The sequence below is a fragment of the Megascapheus bottae genome, chromosome 28, assembly GCF_031878675.1.
Source record: "Megascapheus bottae isolate mThoBot1 chromosome 28, mThoBot2.hap1, whole genome shotgun sequence".
Lineage (NCBI taxonomy): Eukaryota > Metazoa > Chordata > Mammalia > Rodentia > Geomyidae > Megascapheus > Megascapheus bottae.
Window position 1 is genome coordinate 14,262,165 of NC_143536.1, and position 16,477 is coordinate 14,278,641.

Sequence of the window (16,477 nt, forward strand, 5' to 3'; positions counted from 1 at the left end):
CCAAGGAGCAAAAAGGTTCTGTAAGTTTATTTGCTACCACACACACGAGTGTATTCAGTCCCATATTGACCTCACCCCCTAACTTTTTTTTGCCAGTCATGGGGCTTGAATTCAGGGCCTAAGTGCTATTCCTGAGCTCTTTAGCTCGAGGGTAGTGCTCTATCACTTTGAGCCCCAGTGCCACACCAGTTTGGGGAATGGTTAATTGGAGATAAGAATCTCATGGACTTTCTTGCCAGGATTCCTTCAAAACACTATCCTCAGATCTCAGCCTCCTTCCTGAGTGGGTAGGATTATAAATATGAGCAAGCAATGCTCCACTTTTCCCCACATTTTTAATAACAGCATCCTAAAGAAGTTCCCGGGGAGGAAAAGTCCACACACCAAGATGGCGCTCTCTTTACACATTACCCTGGCTAGCAGGAAGCCAGTGCTGGTGTTCTTTGGATGACCCTTATGTGGGTCTAGTGACTCATGTATATGCTACTGTCATGGCTGAAAGTCAGCAACATCCTACACACACAGCAGTCGGGCCCTTCACCCTCTTCCCATAGCAGTTATTTATTCTTCTGTTTCCTCCTTTCAGCCATTTACCTTAAGCTTCAAAGAAGAAATGGGGCCATCAACTAATGTTATCATCTCTGACAGAAGAGAATACAGAAATCAGTGATATTAGGTAAGAATCTTCTTCTTGAGATATACGCTGTTGAACAGGATATTTCATTTGATATAGATCTACTTTCAGAACCTATTCTCCAAGATAGGAAAATATCATCTGTGGAAAGACAAATAACTTTAAGCAAAGTAAAGCAGACTCAAAGAAACATAAGTTGCATGATTTCCTTCATTTATAAAAATTAGAATGTGCCTATACAAGTAAACCCAATGAATAGTAAAAAATCAAAAATTTCTTGGACATGGCAAATTAAATGAGAGAGACCCAAAGAGGTTATTATTAGAAGGACTCATTAGCATATTAAATCATGCTATTCAAAATGAACTATAAGAAATTGAAACAAGGGTTTTTTTGGTACTGTTTGTAGTTTTTTTCTGTTTTATTTTCTTTGTGGCTGTTTTTGATTACTGTACTCGTTATCTTACATGTGAGTTTATCTGATTTGATGAGTGGATGGGGACACAGAAACAGTGGGATAAAGAGTGAAACAATCTCAGTGATACTCACTAGTCGCCATTTTGGAAATGTACCATGCAACTTGGGGGAATCAGATTAGGAGGGGGAAAAACTGGGAGAATGTGGGGGAGAGAGTAACACTGTACAAAAGAAATGTACTCATTACATGATTTATTTAACTGTAACCCCTCTGTACATCAGCTTTAAATAATATGCCAAATTCCTATATCTGTCCCACTAGATATTTTACTCACAGTTTGGGATCATAGGTTCTCTTGCTATTTGAACAGCAACCTGTTTTACAAATAAGTGTCCATTTGAGATTCCATCATGTCGTTGTAATCGTATCAGAGCTACTGCCTTTATATACAGCCCATATGGATAAATGAAAATAGTCCACTTCCCTGGCAAGGAATATGTTTGTTTCCAGTATGGTGGCTGGGTGCATTCATGTAGAACAATTGGTATAAATTTAACTTTTCATGCTAATGAATTAAATGTTGGATCACATTAACAAATGATTCCATTCTTAAGAGTTTGGTAATTTATGCTTTATAATATATTTTGGAGTCTTAAGTGTCACAATAGGGCTGTTCCCATTACATTCATTACTGCTTAATTCCACCCTCTTGATCTACTTACTTCAACTAGATCCCACCTCATAGCTTTTATCTTTTACCTTTCCCCCATTGCCATTGTCCTTTGAACCCACCAATAGTAGATCAATACTCCATTAGCTTAGACCACTCCTGATCCTATTTTCTCTACAAACACTGAGAAGCAAACTTCTAGGTATGTTTTGTTAATGTCATTGGTGTTTTGCAATTGGGTGAAGTAGACTAGCTAAGCTAATCATCATAGGTAGCCAGGATAAACCAAGCTTCTCCATTTGCCTGATCATCTCAAGTACCATCTTTTGGTTTTGTTGAAAAACTTTTATTGACCTTTGTGGGTTTTGCTTTCCTTTCTAATTTTGCATTGCTCTACTTACACTATTTCCAAATTGAAGACTTAAATTCTTGATTGAATGAATGCTATTCTTATTTCTACCTGAGTTGAGAAATTACTTGTGTTTATGAAGAGGATTGAATTTTCTTAATTTTTCTTCTTTTATGTGGGGCAGGTCTGGTGTTTAAACTCTGGGCTGATACTTGGTAGACAATGGACTCCACCACTGAGGCATTCCCAGCCCTTTGAGCTTCCTTTAATATTGTAACCATGCAAGTCTTTCTCATGGGACTCTAATTTTATGAGGACATGCCTCAACTGTGGGACTATTTACAATTCTTGGAAGTTTCCATTCCTGCCTGTCAGCTGCAGGTGGAGTTCCAAGGGCATCCCCAGATCTTTTTTAATGAGGCTCAGAACATGTACATGTGGAAAGCCCTGCACAAGATGGAATATGAATCAGCACTGCTAGCAGCTACTTTTTCTTTTATGTATTTTATGTATGATGAGCCCCAATATTTTCTTTCACCTCAGGTAATTACAAGAGAATCATTGCACGTAGTTTCTTTTGTGAAATGTCAGTTGAAAATGCATTTTCACTGAGGAAGTTGGAAATGTTTCAAGACAAACAAATATAGATCAGTCATAACAAAAAAAATGATTGTCCAGCTTCATTACTGAATTAGCTTCATTGCAGTCCTGCCTCTATTCACTTGGTGTCAGAGTTTCCATTTGCATCACTGATGTGATTGCTACTTTTCATTCTGACCACAGAACCACAGAGCACATGGTACAACCTCAGAATAACATGCCACCAAGCTGGCTGCTTTTACTGAGTTCAGATAATTGTTTTGTTTTAATAGCTTCCTAAACTGTACAAACAGAAAGTCTGTGAATTTCTAGAATTCTAAACTACCTTATGATGTATTGAGGAAGAGAACATTTTTGTTAGTCTGTATTCTGTTGTGTTCACTGGTGTCATTCCATAAACACTATTCATTTGAATGCTTCTGGTTGCCAATCAACGCCAGAATATCCTCAACAGTGTGTATTAATTGCCATTCAGCAATAATGATAGTTTAGATTGCTTCATGGTATTAGAACATTTTTCATCTCAGCTCCAGAGCAATCAACCGGAACAATGAGTAGCTGTTACATCTACAGACAATTTCTTGTTAGATTACATTGCCATTCATATAATGGCAGGAATCAGTTTCTCTTTTCTTTCGTACCTCTCATTTAGTTTTGCCTTTCATTGAGGAAAATGTTTAACAATAGATCTACTTATTAGAGCAATCACTCACACACCACCCGCCTGCTAAACCAATTATCAGGTTTTTTAGTCAATTATGAATAGCATTAGCAATGATTAACAGTGAACTGTGTTCCTAGCTGTCCTGGAAAGCTTAGTGTAAAGGACAACTTTTAAACTAGAAGAAGATATACTCAAGGAGTTACTGCACTCTGAAATGGTAAGGCAATATTTCTTTGTCTGAAATAGAAGTGTTTTTTTTCATCTTTCTCTATCAAATTAAGATCAGCAATTAAACCATAAACCAGGAAAACCAGGTCCTGTTTGTAATCCTAACTACACAGGAGGCTGAAATGAGGTGAGAAGACTGTTTCTAGGCCATTGCAGGAAAAAAAATGTTCATGAAATGTCATGTTGGCCAATGAAAGGAGGACTATGGTGATATTTCCCTGTCTTGTCAGCAACTTGGGAAATGTAAATAAATAGATGGTAGTCCACACAAGCTCAGGCAAAATGCAAAACCTCAATGGAAATATAAGGAAACTAAATAGAGCTCCTGGTGTGATACATATCCACTTCACAATATATGAGCCTGAGGTCAGACTCAAGAGCCGCCAATAATGAACAATGCAGACAGTAAACCGCTAACAATAAACAATAAAGCAGTAGGTAGCCTAGCCGACTGGCTGCCCAGTATGCTTGTAAATGGCAGTGTTATGTTACAAACCTTATGCTTGCTGTCATCCTCTTTGGAAATGATGGTCTTACTTGGAAAAAATTATTTATGACTTGATTATCAAAATGGAGTTGAGACATATATTCTTTGAGAAAAGCATCTATAAAACATGCATCCTTTCCTTGTTTAGGCACTTTGACTTGTCAATGTTTTTCTAATCTTTTTCATACACCTGATGATCACTAAAACACTGTGTAAGCAAGTCACAGCACAACAGCGCCCTCACCCTGTCTTTCTATATAGTTCCAGGCAGCCTCAGAAGAATTGGAAAATGTTAAGTATCCCTCACTTAGTATGTGAGAAAAAAATGATATAGATACTAAAATATATATGGTAGTCTCTCTCTTGAAATGCCATTCTAGTTCTACATACTGGAATGAGCCAAAAATGGTCCAAGGGCTGCAAAAAAAAGTTGATTAGGTGAAAACTCATGATGTCTTTGATTCCTGCATCAATTGTTTCTGCTCCCTATCAGTCTTTTAGGTTGCTGGAGCTTTATGTGATTGTGTTTCATTATTGTGAATCTATCTGTGAATCTGTATATATGTTACAATTGTCTTAGAACATATTTGTATATAACAAATAAACAGAGCCTCAATAACTTCCTAAAGATAAAATCTATCACAAACACACACCGAATATGTGTTTCGTCATCTAATTCTCACCATAATTGTACCAGGAGTTTGATTGCTTTCTTCAGTAACTCACATACCAATATTGATGACCAAACCTCCCACAATTGTACTTTGAAAGACAACTCAGGAGTACTTGGGAGTGAATGTACTGTCACTCAGAGCTAATGCAATGAATTTAAGGATTCATAAATTGTTCATTAGCCCTAGTGTAAAGAGTTTACCATTCTTATGTTTTTAGTTGCCAAAGATCATATTTTGTCAAGATCATATTTTCACCCAGACTTTGGCATCTTCATTCATCTGAAATGCACATAAATACACCTACCCTTGGTATTTCTGACCAACTCATAGATTCTTGGAAAAGACCACATGAAGATGTAGCCCATTGTGGTTCATTATCTGTAAGTTCTGGAATGATGTCTTCAAAGACAGATCCAAACAGGCCCAGAGTTCACACCTCATGACCAACCAAAAATAATAATAATAATTAACTCTTAGGAAGAGTTTTCGGGCAGGAGAGAAGAATGATGTTCTCTTCATTGGCTCATATCATTCCCCTAACCACATTCTGGGAGTGTTACTTGCAATTTCAAGGCCTCTGTGTGTCATTTCTTTGTTGCTCCTCTTCTAGAGCAACAGCTCAGTCCATCTTTGCTGTCCACCCACTGCCACACACTCCAGCCCCTAGTCCACAGCAAGAAAGCTCCACCTCCATACTGACATTTCCTGCTTCCTCCTAGATCCCACACAGGACCACAACATGTATCAGCTGCTGGGCTTTGCAAGAGCAATTTTCTGTGTCTTACATAATAGCAATGAAGCTCTACTTTCACTCAACTTTAGAAAGAACAATTAACCATGGATATTATTCTGTGAAAGATGAAAATTACATACACTATGTAAGACAAAGTCCTCACATCCACTATAAAATGCATAGTAGAAACATTTCCCTCAGAATTAATTTTCCTTATTGAATAAAGGATAATGTATTTGGCACTCAAACCACACTTGAGGAGTGCATGCTTCAAGAGAAACACTGTTGCCTTTTCTACTGGTGTCCTCTGGACCAGCTTTGGTTGTGACCATTGATTGAAACACTATTCCCTATCTGGTTTTCTAAACTAGTGACACAAAACTAACCTTGGTAAAATGTAAAACCTATTCAAATCCCCAGTGTTTTCTATAATTACAGGTAGCAGGTGTAACTTGTAGAAGTGGTAAGTATACACAGATTTCCCAGGAAGTATGCCCTTGACTTTAGGTAAGTCTTATTCCGGGTTGTGTAAGGAGACAGTCTCTGATGCAAAGGAATTATTTTGCTACTACAGAACTATAGCCATGGAGGCTGTAGGCAGGGTCCTGAGCAAGAGGAAAAATAAGGTCAGTCTTCTGTAAGCAGTGTGCCTTCACCTGGTGTAGTCAGGGAAGAGGGAACCACTCTGTCTACTGATTTTCTTCCAGATGTGTGGGCTCTTGGTGGAGATACTACACTTAGAAGTTGTCTACAGTGATGATGAAATTGAGGGTAGGCAGCTGTGTTCCAGGTAAAATCCAATAGGAGGGTGTTTCAGGAACAGTGAAGTCATACCCTCTGCTTGGGACAAAGAAATCATAGACAAAAAGGAAATGTGGGGCTTCTGTGTTGTTCTTTTTACATTTTAGTGGCAAAATGGTATGAGTTGCTGTGACTGTTGGTTTTGAGGGTGTTTTATGTCTTGGTGGGCTGTTTAAAGATGATCTTTCCTAGAACACCTACTCTTTTCTGCCTCTGCTGTTGACAAAAATCAAATTTTATGCTGCAGGTTATAAGCATTCCATGGGGATTCTGCACAAGAAGTTTCATGCTTGGCTCTGGAATCAGTCTGTGATGGAATCTGCTGGGCACTACTCATTTTCACACATATATTTCATCCTGGGAAAATGTTCTTCTAGATGTAGGAGAAATACTCTTTTTTTCATCCTGATCTTTCCAGCACTTTAATTATTCTCCCTTTCTGCTTTCACTAATGGCTACTTCTAAAGATGGATGAGAGGGTATTTAGTGTTAGCTCATTGTGAAAGCTTCTCTGTCCTTAGTAAAGGGGTGTAAAAAATGACTTTGATGCACATCCAACCCTAGACTCTTCACAAAGCCGTGAACAATGAGGATGGCTTATATAATTTTGCTTAAAGTAAAAGGTCTTACCCCAAAATTCCATCTGTAGTCATGTCAAAAGTTAGGCCTTAGAAGATTTCTACTTATGGATTGAAGATTTCAGTTCTAGACTAGATTAGTCTAGCAACAGGATAAAAGTATGCCATTAGACACCTTCAGTGGGACTATGTTACAGAGATATATGGAGGATCATTGTCCCCAGAAGCAATGAATAATACCCAAAGTCCTTGCCGTATTTTCCAGAGATCTAAGGGTTCACTAAGCAGCTCCAGTTCCCAGGCAAGTATGACCCCAGGGTAACTAATATAAGAATCCTAAAGACCAGGATAGTAAGTAAACTCTGGTTTCTTCCTGACATTAACCTGGAATGATGTACCCCAGAGTCTCTGAGAGGGACAGAAGCTAGGATGGAGCACAGTGGGCCCTAACCAAGGCTGTCATCACGAGATTTTCCTTAGTCCCTCAGGGACAACCCAAGTCCTCCATGCACTACCTGAGCATTCTCATATCTTATCTTTGTTTACACTCCTTCCTCTACTCATCAGCACCCTAAGTGTCCATGATTATTTTTCCTTATAACACATCTTACCCTAATTTCTCTGTTCCCTCCATGAATTTTGAAGTCGGTTTTAATTCTTTTTTTTTTGCAGCTTGATGAAACTAAGACATTCCTATAGGAAATCCATGAAAAGCACCACCTTCAACAAGACCATCACCTGTGTATCACCCACAGCTCACTTTCATTTGCCTCTGTTCTGTATGAACTCTGGGCAATCCAAAACTTTTAGGTACTCAGACAAAATTAAAAATTTACTATCAAAACTATAGGCTTGTGTTTTACCTGACTCCTCTTCCTACTTCTCATTAATAACTTTTGTGGTCATTTCCTATAGGCTTATTTTTGTAATGATGGAAAAGAAATTAGGCCTTGCTTGACATCTTATAAGTCACCTAGAATTGTCTCACTAGAAAACCCTGCCATCTATTGATAATTTTGTGTGGCCCAAGGATACTGTCAATTGCCAAATGGCTCCTGACAGGAAAAAAAGCTTCCCAAAGCAATCCAGAAATCCATATGGAATAGTAAAAGACCCCGAATAGCAAAAACAATCCTTAGCAGAAAGAACAGCACTGGGAGAATATCAATACCAAACTTCAGACACTATTACAGAGCTACAGTACAAAAAAAAAGCTTGCTACTGGCACAAGAACAAGCCTGAAGACCAATGGAATAGAACTGAAGACCCAGAAATCAACCCACAGACTATGGCTACCTAATCTTTGATAAGGGAATAAAAAAAATAGCAGATAGCCTCTTCAACAAATGGTGCTGGCAGAATTGGTTAAGCCCCTGCAGAAAACTAAAGTTGGATCTTTATATGTCACCCTGCCCCAGAATTAGTTCCAAACAGATCAAAGACATTGAGGTAAAAGCAGGTACCCTGAAAACTTCAAGGAAGGAATAGGGCTCCTTGGCACAGGGCGAAACGTTCTTAATAAAGACAACAAATTAAAGTTTGAACAAATAGGGTTGCATTAAACTGCAGAACTTCTGCATGGCAAAGGGCATAGCCAGCAAGATAAATAGGAAGTCCACAGAGTGGGAGAAGATCTTTACTGGCCATATAAGACAAGGGCCTCATATCTAAAATATACCTACAGATCAAAAAAATTGAATCCCTCAAAAACAAATCTTCCCATTAAAACAACCATCCCATTAAATGGTGGGCGGAAGACTTGAGACTTCTCTGAAGAGGAAATAAGAATGGCCAATAGACGCGAAGAAATGCTCCACATCTCTAGCCATAAAAGAATGCAAATCCAAACAACTTTGAGATTCCACCTCACCACAGTTAGAATGGCCATGATCAATAACAGATACGGGCAGGGACATAGAAAGAGAACACTACTACACTATTGGTGGGAGTGTAAACTTGTTCAACCACTCTGGAAAGCAGTTTGGAGGTTCCTCAAAAAGCTAAACCTAGAGCTCCCCTATGACCAAGCAATCCCACTCCTGGGCATTTACCCAAATGTCCACAAACAAGGTCATACTAAACCATGTTCACTGCAGCATTATTTACCATAGCTAAGATATGGAACCAACCCAGATGCCACTCAGTAGATGAATGGATCATGAAGATGTGATATAAATATACCATGGAATTCTATGCTGCCATCAGAAAGAATGACATCACACAATTCATAAGGAAATGAAAAGACTTGGAAAAAATATTAAGCCAGACCCAAAGAAACATAGGCTCCATGGTTTCCCTCATTTGTAATAATTAGTACACATCTAGGATTCTCCTAGCAGAGGATCATAATAGCTCAAAAGCTATGTACATTTGGCTATATAGGATGAGGCTAAGGGAAATGAACTTTAGGAAATGGAAACAAGAGGTTTAACTTTGTGATTATTGTTCTTAATGTACTATGTGAAGTTATTTTCTCTTTTTTTCCCCTTATGGTTAATCTCACATTGTTACTGTATTTGATTTTGTTACCTGGTATATTGTATAGATGTTTATTTGAAATAGGGACAGGAAGGGGAAAAGCAAGATGGTGGGGGGGAATTGGAGAAAAACATGAGGAGGAGTATCAATGTTCAAGAAGTAATGTACCCACTACCTGATGAATGTAACTGTAACCCCTCTATACATTACCCCGACAATAAAATACAATTAAAAAAAAAAAAAAGCTTCCTGAGGCCAGGAGTTCGGCCTAGTGGTAGAGTGCTTGTCTAGAATGCACAAAGACCCAGGTTCGATTCGTCAGTACCACATACATAGAAAAAAAGCTGGAAATGGTGCTGTGGCTCAAGTGGTAGAGCTCTAGCCTTGAGAAAGCCCAGGCCCTGAGTTCAAGTGTTGGGGGCCAAGTAACGCCATGTCTAATAACTTTCTGCTGAAACAAGGCAAAGCGCAAGAGGCAGGGCGCAAGACTTGATTACAAATGAGTTATTGTTTATCACTCTCTGCTGGGACCTAGAGTGAGGGGATATTAGCTGGAGGGACTTCCTCAGGAGGGGGGGTTTTATTGGAGAGAGATTTTCCTGCCTTGATGAAGCTTCGTGGTGTCTCTGTTCGTGCTCTGGGGAAGGAAGGCTGAGCGCAGGAGGACAGTGGGCCCTCTCCTCTCGTGGCTCATCCTGCTCAGGGCGTGTTTTTCCCCATCCCTCCTACTAGTCCAGAGGTTCCAGGGATGAAGGACCTCGACACCTGTCTTTGTTCTTTGTGCCTAGGTGTCTGCGTGGTTTCCTAGTAGGGCATAACATTTTGAAATATGAAAGTAATGATGTACCTCTTCATGGGCTCGTATCTTTCCCATAACCACATTCTGTGTGCACTGCTTGCAGTGTCAAGGCCTCTATGCGCCATTTCTTTGCTGTGATGGAATCTGCTGGGTACTACTCTTTTTCACACATGTATTTGATCATGGAGACAATGTTCTAATGTGGACCCAAAGATGTAGGAAAAATGCCCTTTTTCACTCAGGATCAGAGTCAATAGCAGCATTCATTATTCTCCTGTTTTGTTTTGTTTTTTCATCAGTCCTGGGGCTTGAACTCAGGGCCTGATCACAGTCCTTGGGCTTTCTCAAGGCCAGACTCTACCACTTGCATAGCACCTCTTTTGGCTTTTTCTATGTATGTGGTACCAAGGAATCAAACCAGGGTCTTCATGCATGCAAGGCAAGCGCTCTACCACTAGGCCAAATTCCCTGCCCATCTCCCATTTCATATTACATCTAATTAAAAGCCACTTCTAGGGATAGATTAGAAGATATTTAGTTTCAGCTCATTGTAAAAGCTCTTGTGTCCTGAGAAGAGAGAGAGATTAGAAGATATTTAGTTTCAACTCACTGTAAAAGCTCCTGTGTCCTGAGAAGAGAGGAAGTGAAACATGACCTTGATACACAACTACCCAAGACTCTTCACCCATTCACTAACACTGTGATGCATAATGTGTTTTGCAGAAAATCAAAGGCCCTTCCCCACAATTTTTCCTGTAGTCATTTCCAAAGTTAGGCTTTCAAAGATTTCTATTGAAGATTTCAGTTCTACATTCTTCGAGTAACAAGATAAAGTTATGTTAATAGATGCCTACAATGGGTCTGTGTCAGGGACAATAAAGACATACTTGGAGGGCCATCACCAGAGGCAGTTAATACCACCTGAAGTCCTGAGACTTCTCTCCAGAGATCCAAGGGTTCAAACAAGCAGCTCACTTCCCTGTGATACCCAGTGTATAGGATGACGTATCCTGAAGAACAAGATGTTAAGTGAACCCTCGGTCTTCCTGACATTAATCTGGAATGAGGCACCCCAGAGTCTCTGGAAGGGACAAAAGCTAGAGTACTGAACACAGTGAGCCTTGAACAAGACTATGGTGATGGGACTTTCCCTAGACCCTCGGGGACAACCCCAGGCCTTCTGACACTACCTTGACCATTCTCATATCTAGTCTTTGTCTATGCTGTAGGTAGTTTATCCTTTTTCTAATCATCACACCTCTAAGTGTCCCTGTTTATTCTGCTTCCTTGTAACACATCTTACCCTAATTTCTCTGTCCCTTTCATGAATTTTGAAGTTCAGTTTAATTTTCTTTTTGAAATCAACATGACAGAACACTCAGGCTTTGACAATATCACCATTGGGATCACTCACAGCTGACTTTATTTTTCCTCAGTTGTACATAAACTCTGGACAAAATTCTGAACCAGAAATTCCTTTTCAGTGCTCACTGTGGTCATTTAGTGGAGGGATCTGGTTGGTGGAATTGGGGGAAATGATGAAAAGAGTTGCGGCATACAAGATGAATTGAACATATGTAGGAATCATTACTATTTTCCTCATCTCCATACCACGGAGTCTTAGAAAGCACATTTACAAGGAAAGCTGTGATACCATCCTGGTAAAAATATTAATTTATTTCCTGGCCAACCACTGCATCTCTTTTTTGCTAGCTGCCTAGGGGAGCCATCCAAAATCACCGTAGGGCTTCAAAAATAGATCTTCTATTCGAGTTTACACTCAGATATCCCAAAGACCAATAAGAGAAAGCCAGCACAGTGCAGTATAATTAACTGATGTTCTGAGATCAAAACCAAGAAGTGCTGGGAATGTCAATGTTCTCAATTCTTTGTTCTTTTATGTTAAGTGGTTATTAAAATGTACTTATTAATATTGTGTGATGAGGGTAGTTAACTGGTACCATATAAGTGCCATCTATAAAAGGTTTTTGATGATTAGGTGTTTGTAAGAAGGAGGGGGAACAGTCAGCAGTAATGGTCTTAAGGATACATGGAAGGTGACAAATCAAGGGAAGACATAATCTTTATTTTTCCTCAACAGCATAACGTCATTCTTTATAGTTCAAGGAAAAATCTGATATATTCTGTGAGGTAAGATCAACAGGGTTCTGACTCTTATTCAGGGCACTGAGAATTAGACTGATTAGCTCAAAATCACACCAATGGACAATAATAAATGCACAGTAAGAAACAGTTTGGCCAGTGCCAGTGGCTCACACCTGTAATCCTAACTACTCAGCAGACTAACACCTGAGGATTGTCCTTCAAAGCTATGCTGGGCAGAAAAGTTTGTGAAACTCTAATCTCCAATTAGCCATCATAAAATGAGAAGTGGCACTGTAGCTCAAAGTGTTTTTAAAAAAAATGATAGGACACAGTGCCCATGTCCTGAATTCAAGCCCACACCAAAAAGAAACAGCATGGGCCTGGAGTTTAGCCTAGTGGTAGAGTGGTTGCCTAGCTTGTATGAAGCCCCGGGTTCGATTACTCGGTAACACATACATACCAAAAAAAAAAAAAGCCAGAAATGGTGCTGTGGTAGAGCTCTAGCCTTGAAAAAGCCCAAGAATAGTGCCCATGTCCTGAGTTCAAGGCCCAGGACTGGCAAAAAACAAACAAAAAAAACACTTGTTCCTTGTCTCTGAACACCTGGAACCAATAGACTAGCCTGACACTAAATCCATAGATTCTCATTTCCCCAAATCTCCTGCCCTAAACTAGCAATAGATCTACATTGTACTCAGAGAGGACCCTGCCCTACAGAACAGTCCAGATGTTGATTTAACTTTGGCACTAAATTTTACTCTCTGGTCCAAATGACCACACCTTTGTTCCAGATAAAGCCCTGCTGAACAGCCTAGAGCCCACATTTCCCCTCCTCCAAGCCCTGAGTCCCTGTGGTCTGCTTAACTGTCAACTGCCTCAGAACTCACAACATTCCAACACGAGCACCTTAACTGTCAAATCTAGAGGATGAGTCAAGATCAGCTGGGAAGGGGGCTGCTGGGCTGGGGCTCTGATAGTTCAAAGTCTATGGGCACCTGGGTCTCCTTAATGCCTTTGTCTGAGGCACTGTCAGAGCAGCCTGGAAGAATTGGACAACGGTTGACATGCTGGTAGTAGAAGGCCAGGTCCCACTTAGGGCCACATCAGTCTGAGAGTGAGACTTCACCCTGTTGCTTCAATTTCTGGCCCAGTGTTTTGGGACTATTCATAGTACTACTAAATAATTGTATGTTGTGAAGCTTAATATAGTAAATGAGGAAAAGTGGCTAGTGTTTGCTAAGTGTACATAAGTATTGTTGTTTGCAGGAGTGAGCTAGATGTAGGGGAGGAAATCTGGGTGGCTGCAAGTCATGGAAAAGGGGTATGAATTCAGGTTATAAAGAGGCTCCATATTCACACACACACACCCCATATCAGCCCTGTGGGGTCCTACTGGGACCTTTATTTTTACCGTCAAATGAAGTGACTTGCCCAGAGTCACACACTGAGGGAAAATGCTGACAGAAATTATCATTGGTTTTCCAGAGAGATGGATTTTAGTAACAGAGTCTGCACTCCAGAGCCAAGCACTCTTATTTCCCAATTTTTCTCACACCATGGATGCTATGCAGGAACAGTAACTGCCATGTAACTGACCCAACTGACTCAAACCAAGAGAAGGACACAGAGCTGACCCACTTCCTGCCTCCGGCATTTCAACCCTGACTGAAAGCTGTCACTTTCTCAAAAAACAAAAACAAAAACAGAAAACCTTGAAGGCCCAGAAGAGTCCACCACCCTTTGGGTCCCTGTTCCCACCAGCACCTTTACATATATCAACTGCAACAAATGAGCCTCGTTGAGTTCAGGGGAATCTTTGAAAAACCAGAGGTCTTCTTGGATCTCACTTTCCCTAAAACTCTATCCTTTCCAAGACAACCTACTTAAGTGGTATGACCATAAAGAATTGGCTCAGTCTTTGACTACCCATCTCTGGGTGAAGATTTGGTTAATGAGGTCAAGGGAGTCTGTTCAATTCATAGTGACTTGGTTCAGGGGAGAAAGATGTATAACAGGGTGTGTTGACTACTGATCTAGGCAACTGAATGAGCTAGTAGTAAAGGTATAGCTGAGAATGAGCAGTGGCTGCTCCCTGTTTTGGGCATGCACATCCCTGCTCCTTCCTTGACAAAACTGAGTACCATCATCTCATTCTGCATAAAACTTCAGGGCTCTGGGACACAGTATATTCTTAGAGATACCCTCCTCTTACCCAGTGCTTACAATTCCCACCACATGACCTTCTCTGAGGACTACCTAAGCCCTGCAATCCCAAGTTTATCACTATCACCAAAACCCACATTTGGACTCGAGGCATAGTCCATCTTCCCACTCATCTCAGCCACTTCTAAATGGCAAGGATCATGTCCTCATCTATCCTATGACATCCATACTGACATCCTAGTTTCTCTCCTATACATTGCTAAAACTATGTGCTGATCTGTGTCAAATTTGGAACATTAGGTCTATAATTTGCTTGTCTATAGTGTCTATGGCTGGAGTGGCATCAACATTGTTCTGAGGCAAAGGAGATGGGGTGGTGATGTTTGACCCAGATCTGTGTGCTAGAAGGATGTAGGAGGTGGACCTCATCTCTACATGAAATATTCAGATGAGATATTCAGATGAAGCTCCCTGGGCTTCAAGCTTGCTTTGCAGAAAAATTTATATATTTGCCTCATCCCCTGAGACTTATATATCGATTAAATAATGCACAAATGTGGGATTCCAATGAATACTAGATTATTGTAAATATGGAATATAAAGGTTGCTACTCAGTCAATAACTGAACTGTCTCAATTTCCAAAGCTGCCTTCTGTGAATGGAGAGAACAGTGTTTGACTAATGGATGCTGAGAGTGAAATCACTTGTCCTAAGTATTTTCTGAGTCCCAATAATCACACATAATTAGCACAGAAGAGCATGGCAGTGTCCTACCAGGTAAAAGAATAGAGCGTGATACTCCATAGGACTTTCTGCTTCAGAAGAAAGCTGGAGCAGGAGAATAGGCAAAGAGAAATCTCTTGACAAATCTACCAGAAAAGGGGGGTCTCATGAAGTTCCACCTTTGTCCATAGTTTTATTCTATATGAATTTTAGATTATATACAAGTTCTCAAAAGCGGTGGATGTACTTGATTTAACACAAGACTTCTATCATTAGAGAATATACATAGAAAGCTAAACTTAAGCCTGTACAATGAAAAATAAACTATTTCTAACTTAAAACATAGAGACTAAGCACTAAGGAGGCTCTGTCCTTTGACCTTGAAGCTTCATTTGAGCTTCTCATTTTTAGAAAACTTTCCCTCATCTGAGGCTCAGGACCTCAGGTCACTATCCTCTCTGGGGTCACTATGGAAATCTACTACATATATTCTCACGGTGGGTGTGGAGGGAAGGGAGGATACTTACAGAGATGAAGGACAAGGGTTCATTGGAGAGAAATTTTAACGCAAATGGAAAAGAAATACCAAGAGAAACCCTTGTATTTTAGACAGAGACAAGTGAAGCTACCAGGGCATTCAGTGGGTTCTCCTCGCTTTGCTGTCCTTCTCAAGTAAATCCAGCAGCTCTGCACAGGAATTTTAAATATAGAATGATACTGATAGTATTCCTCATGAATTATTCAGGAACATTAATAGATGTGGATAATGAGGGAAGGTAAAGGAGAGGCAGACAAAAACCAGTGTCCTCAGCATTGGAAGCTAACCTAGGCTTGACCTCCTCAAGGGCTTGGCTTCAGAGGGAACCCGGGCCTGTCCGCTGCCCTCTGCAATGGGTGTTTACTGTTGGCAGACTGACTCCTTGCTCCTCTTTTAGAGGAGCAGATGTCCCAGCATACCTAGGCAGCCTCAGGAGCTGCTTTCCTGACGGTGTTCGTGAGGCAGAGAAGATGGTCATGGGAAGCTGTCTCTTTCTGGGGTAAAAAGGAACACATGCAACAAGCCGGAGCCTTCTAAGAAATAGGAGCTCTGGTGAGAAAGGTGAAGCGCTAAAGTGCCCTACACTCTCTTTTTTTGACCCATGATATGACAGCTTCCAAATATGACAGCTTCCTAGAACACCCTGTTTTGTGCAAGTAATTCTCTACCAGCACCAAACTTTGCTGTGCCTCTCAAAACCAACCCACTGTGAGATGGTATTGATAATCATTATATACTACTATTATAATGAGAATAACATACTTACATGAAAATAATACAGAAATTATTACTGTTTTAAGATGTAATAAATACAAGAGTATTTATTTACCAGTG

At 40.2% G+C, this 16,477-nt stretch overlaps 1 long non-coding RNA gene across 1 annotated transcript; it reads left to right on the forward strand.

Annotated features, from left to right (window-relative positions):
* Positions 1 to 442: 442 nt before the first annotated feature.
* Positions 443 to 7,666, forward strand: LOC150045252 (uncharacterized). The gene is made up of 3 exons (XR_016532996.1): positions 443 to 676; positions 3,473 to 3,552; positions 5,896 to 7,666. It is a non-coding gene; the product is annotated as an uncharacterized LOC150045252 (long non-coding RNA).
* The last annotated feature ends 8,811 nt before the right edge of the window (positions 7,667 to 16,477 follow it).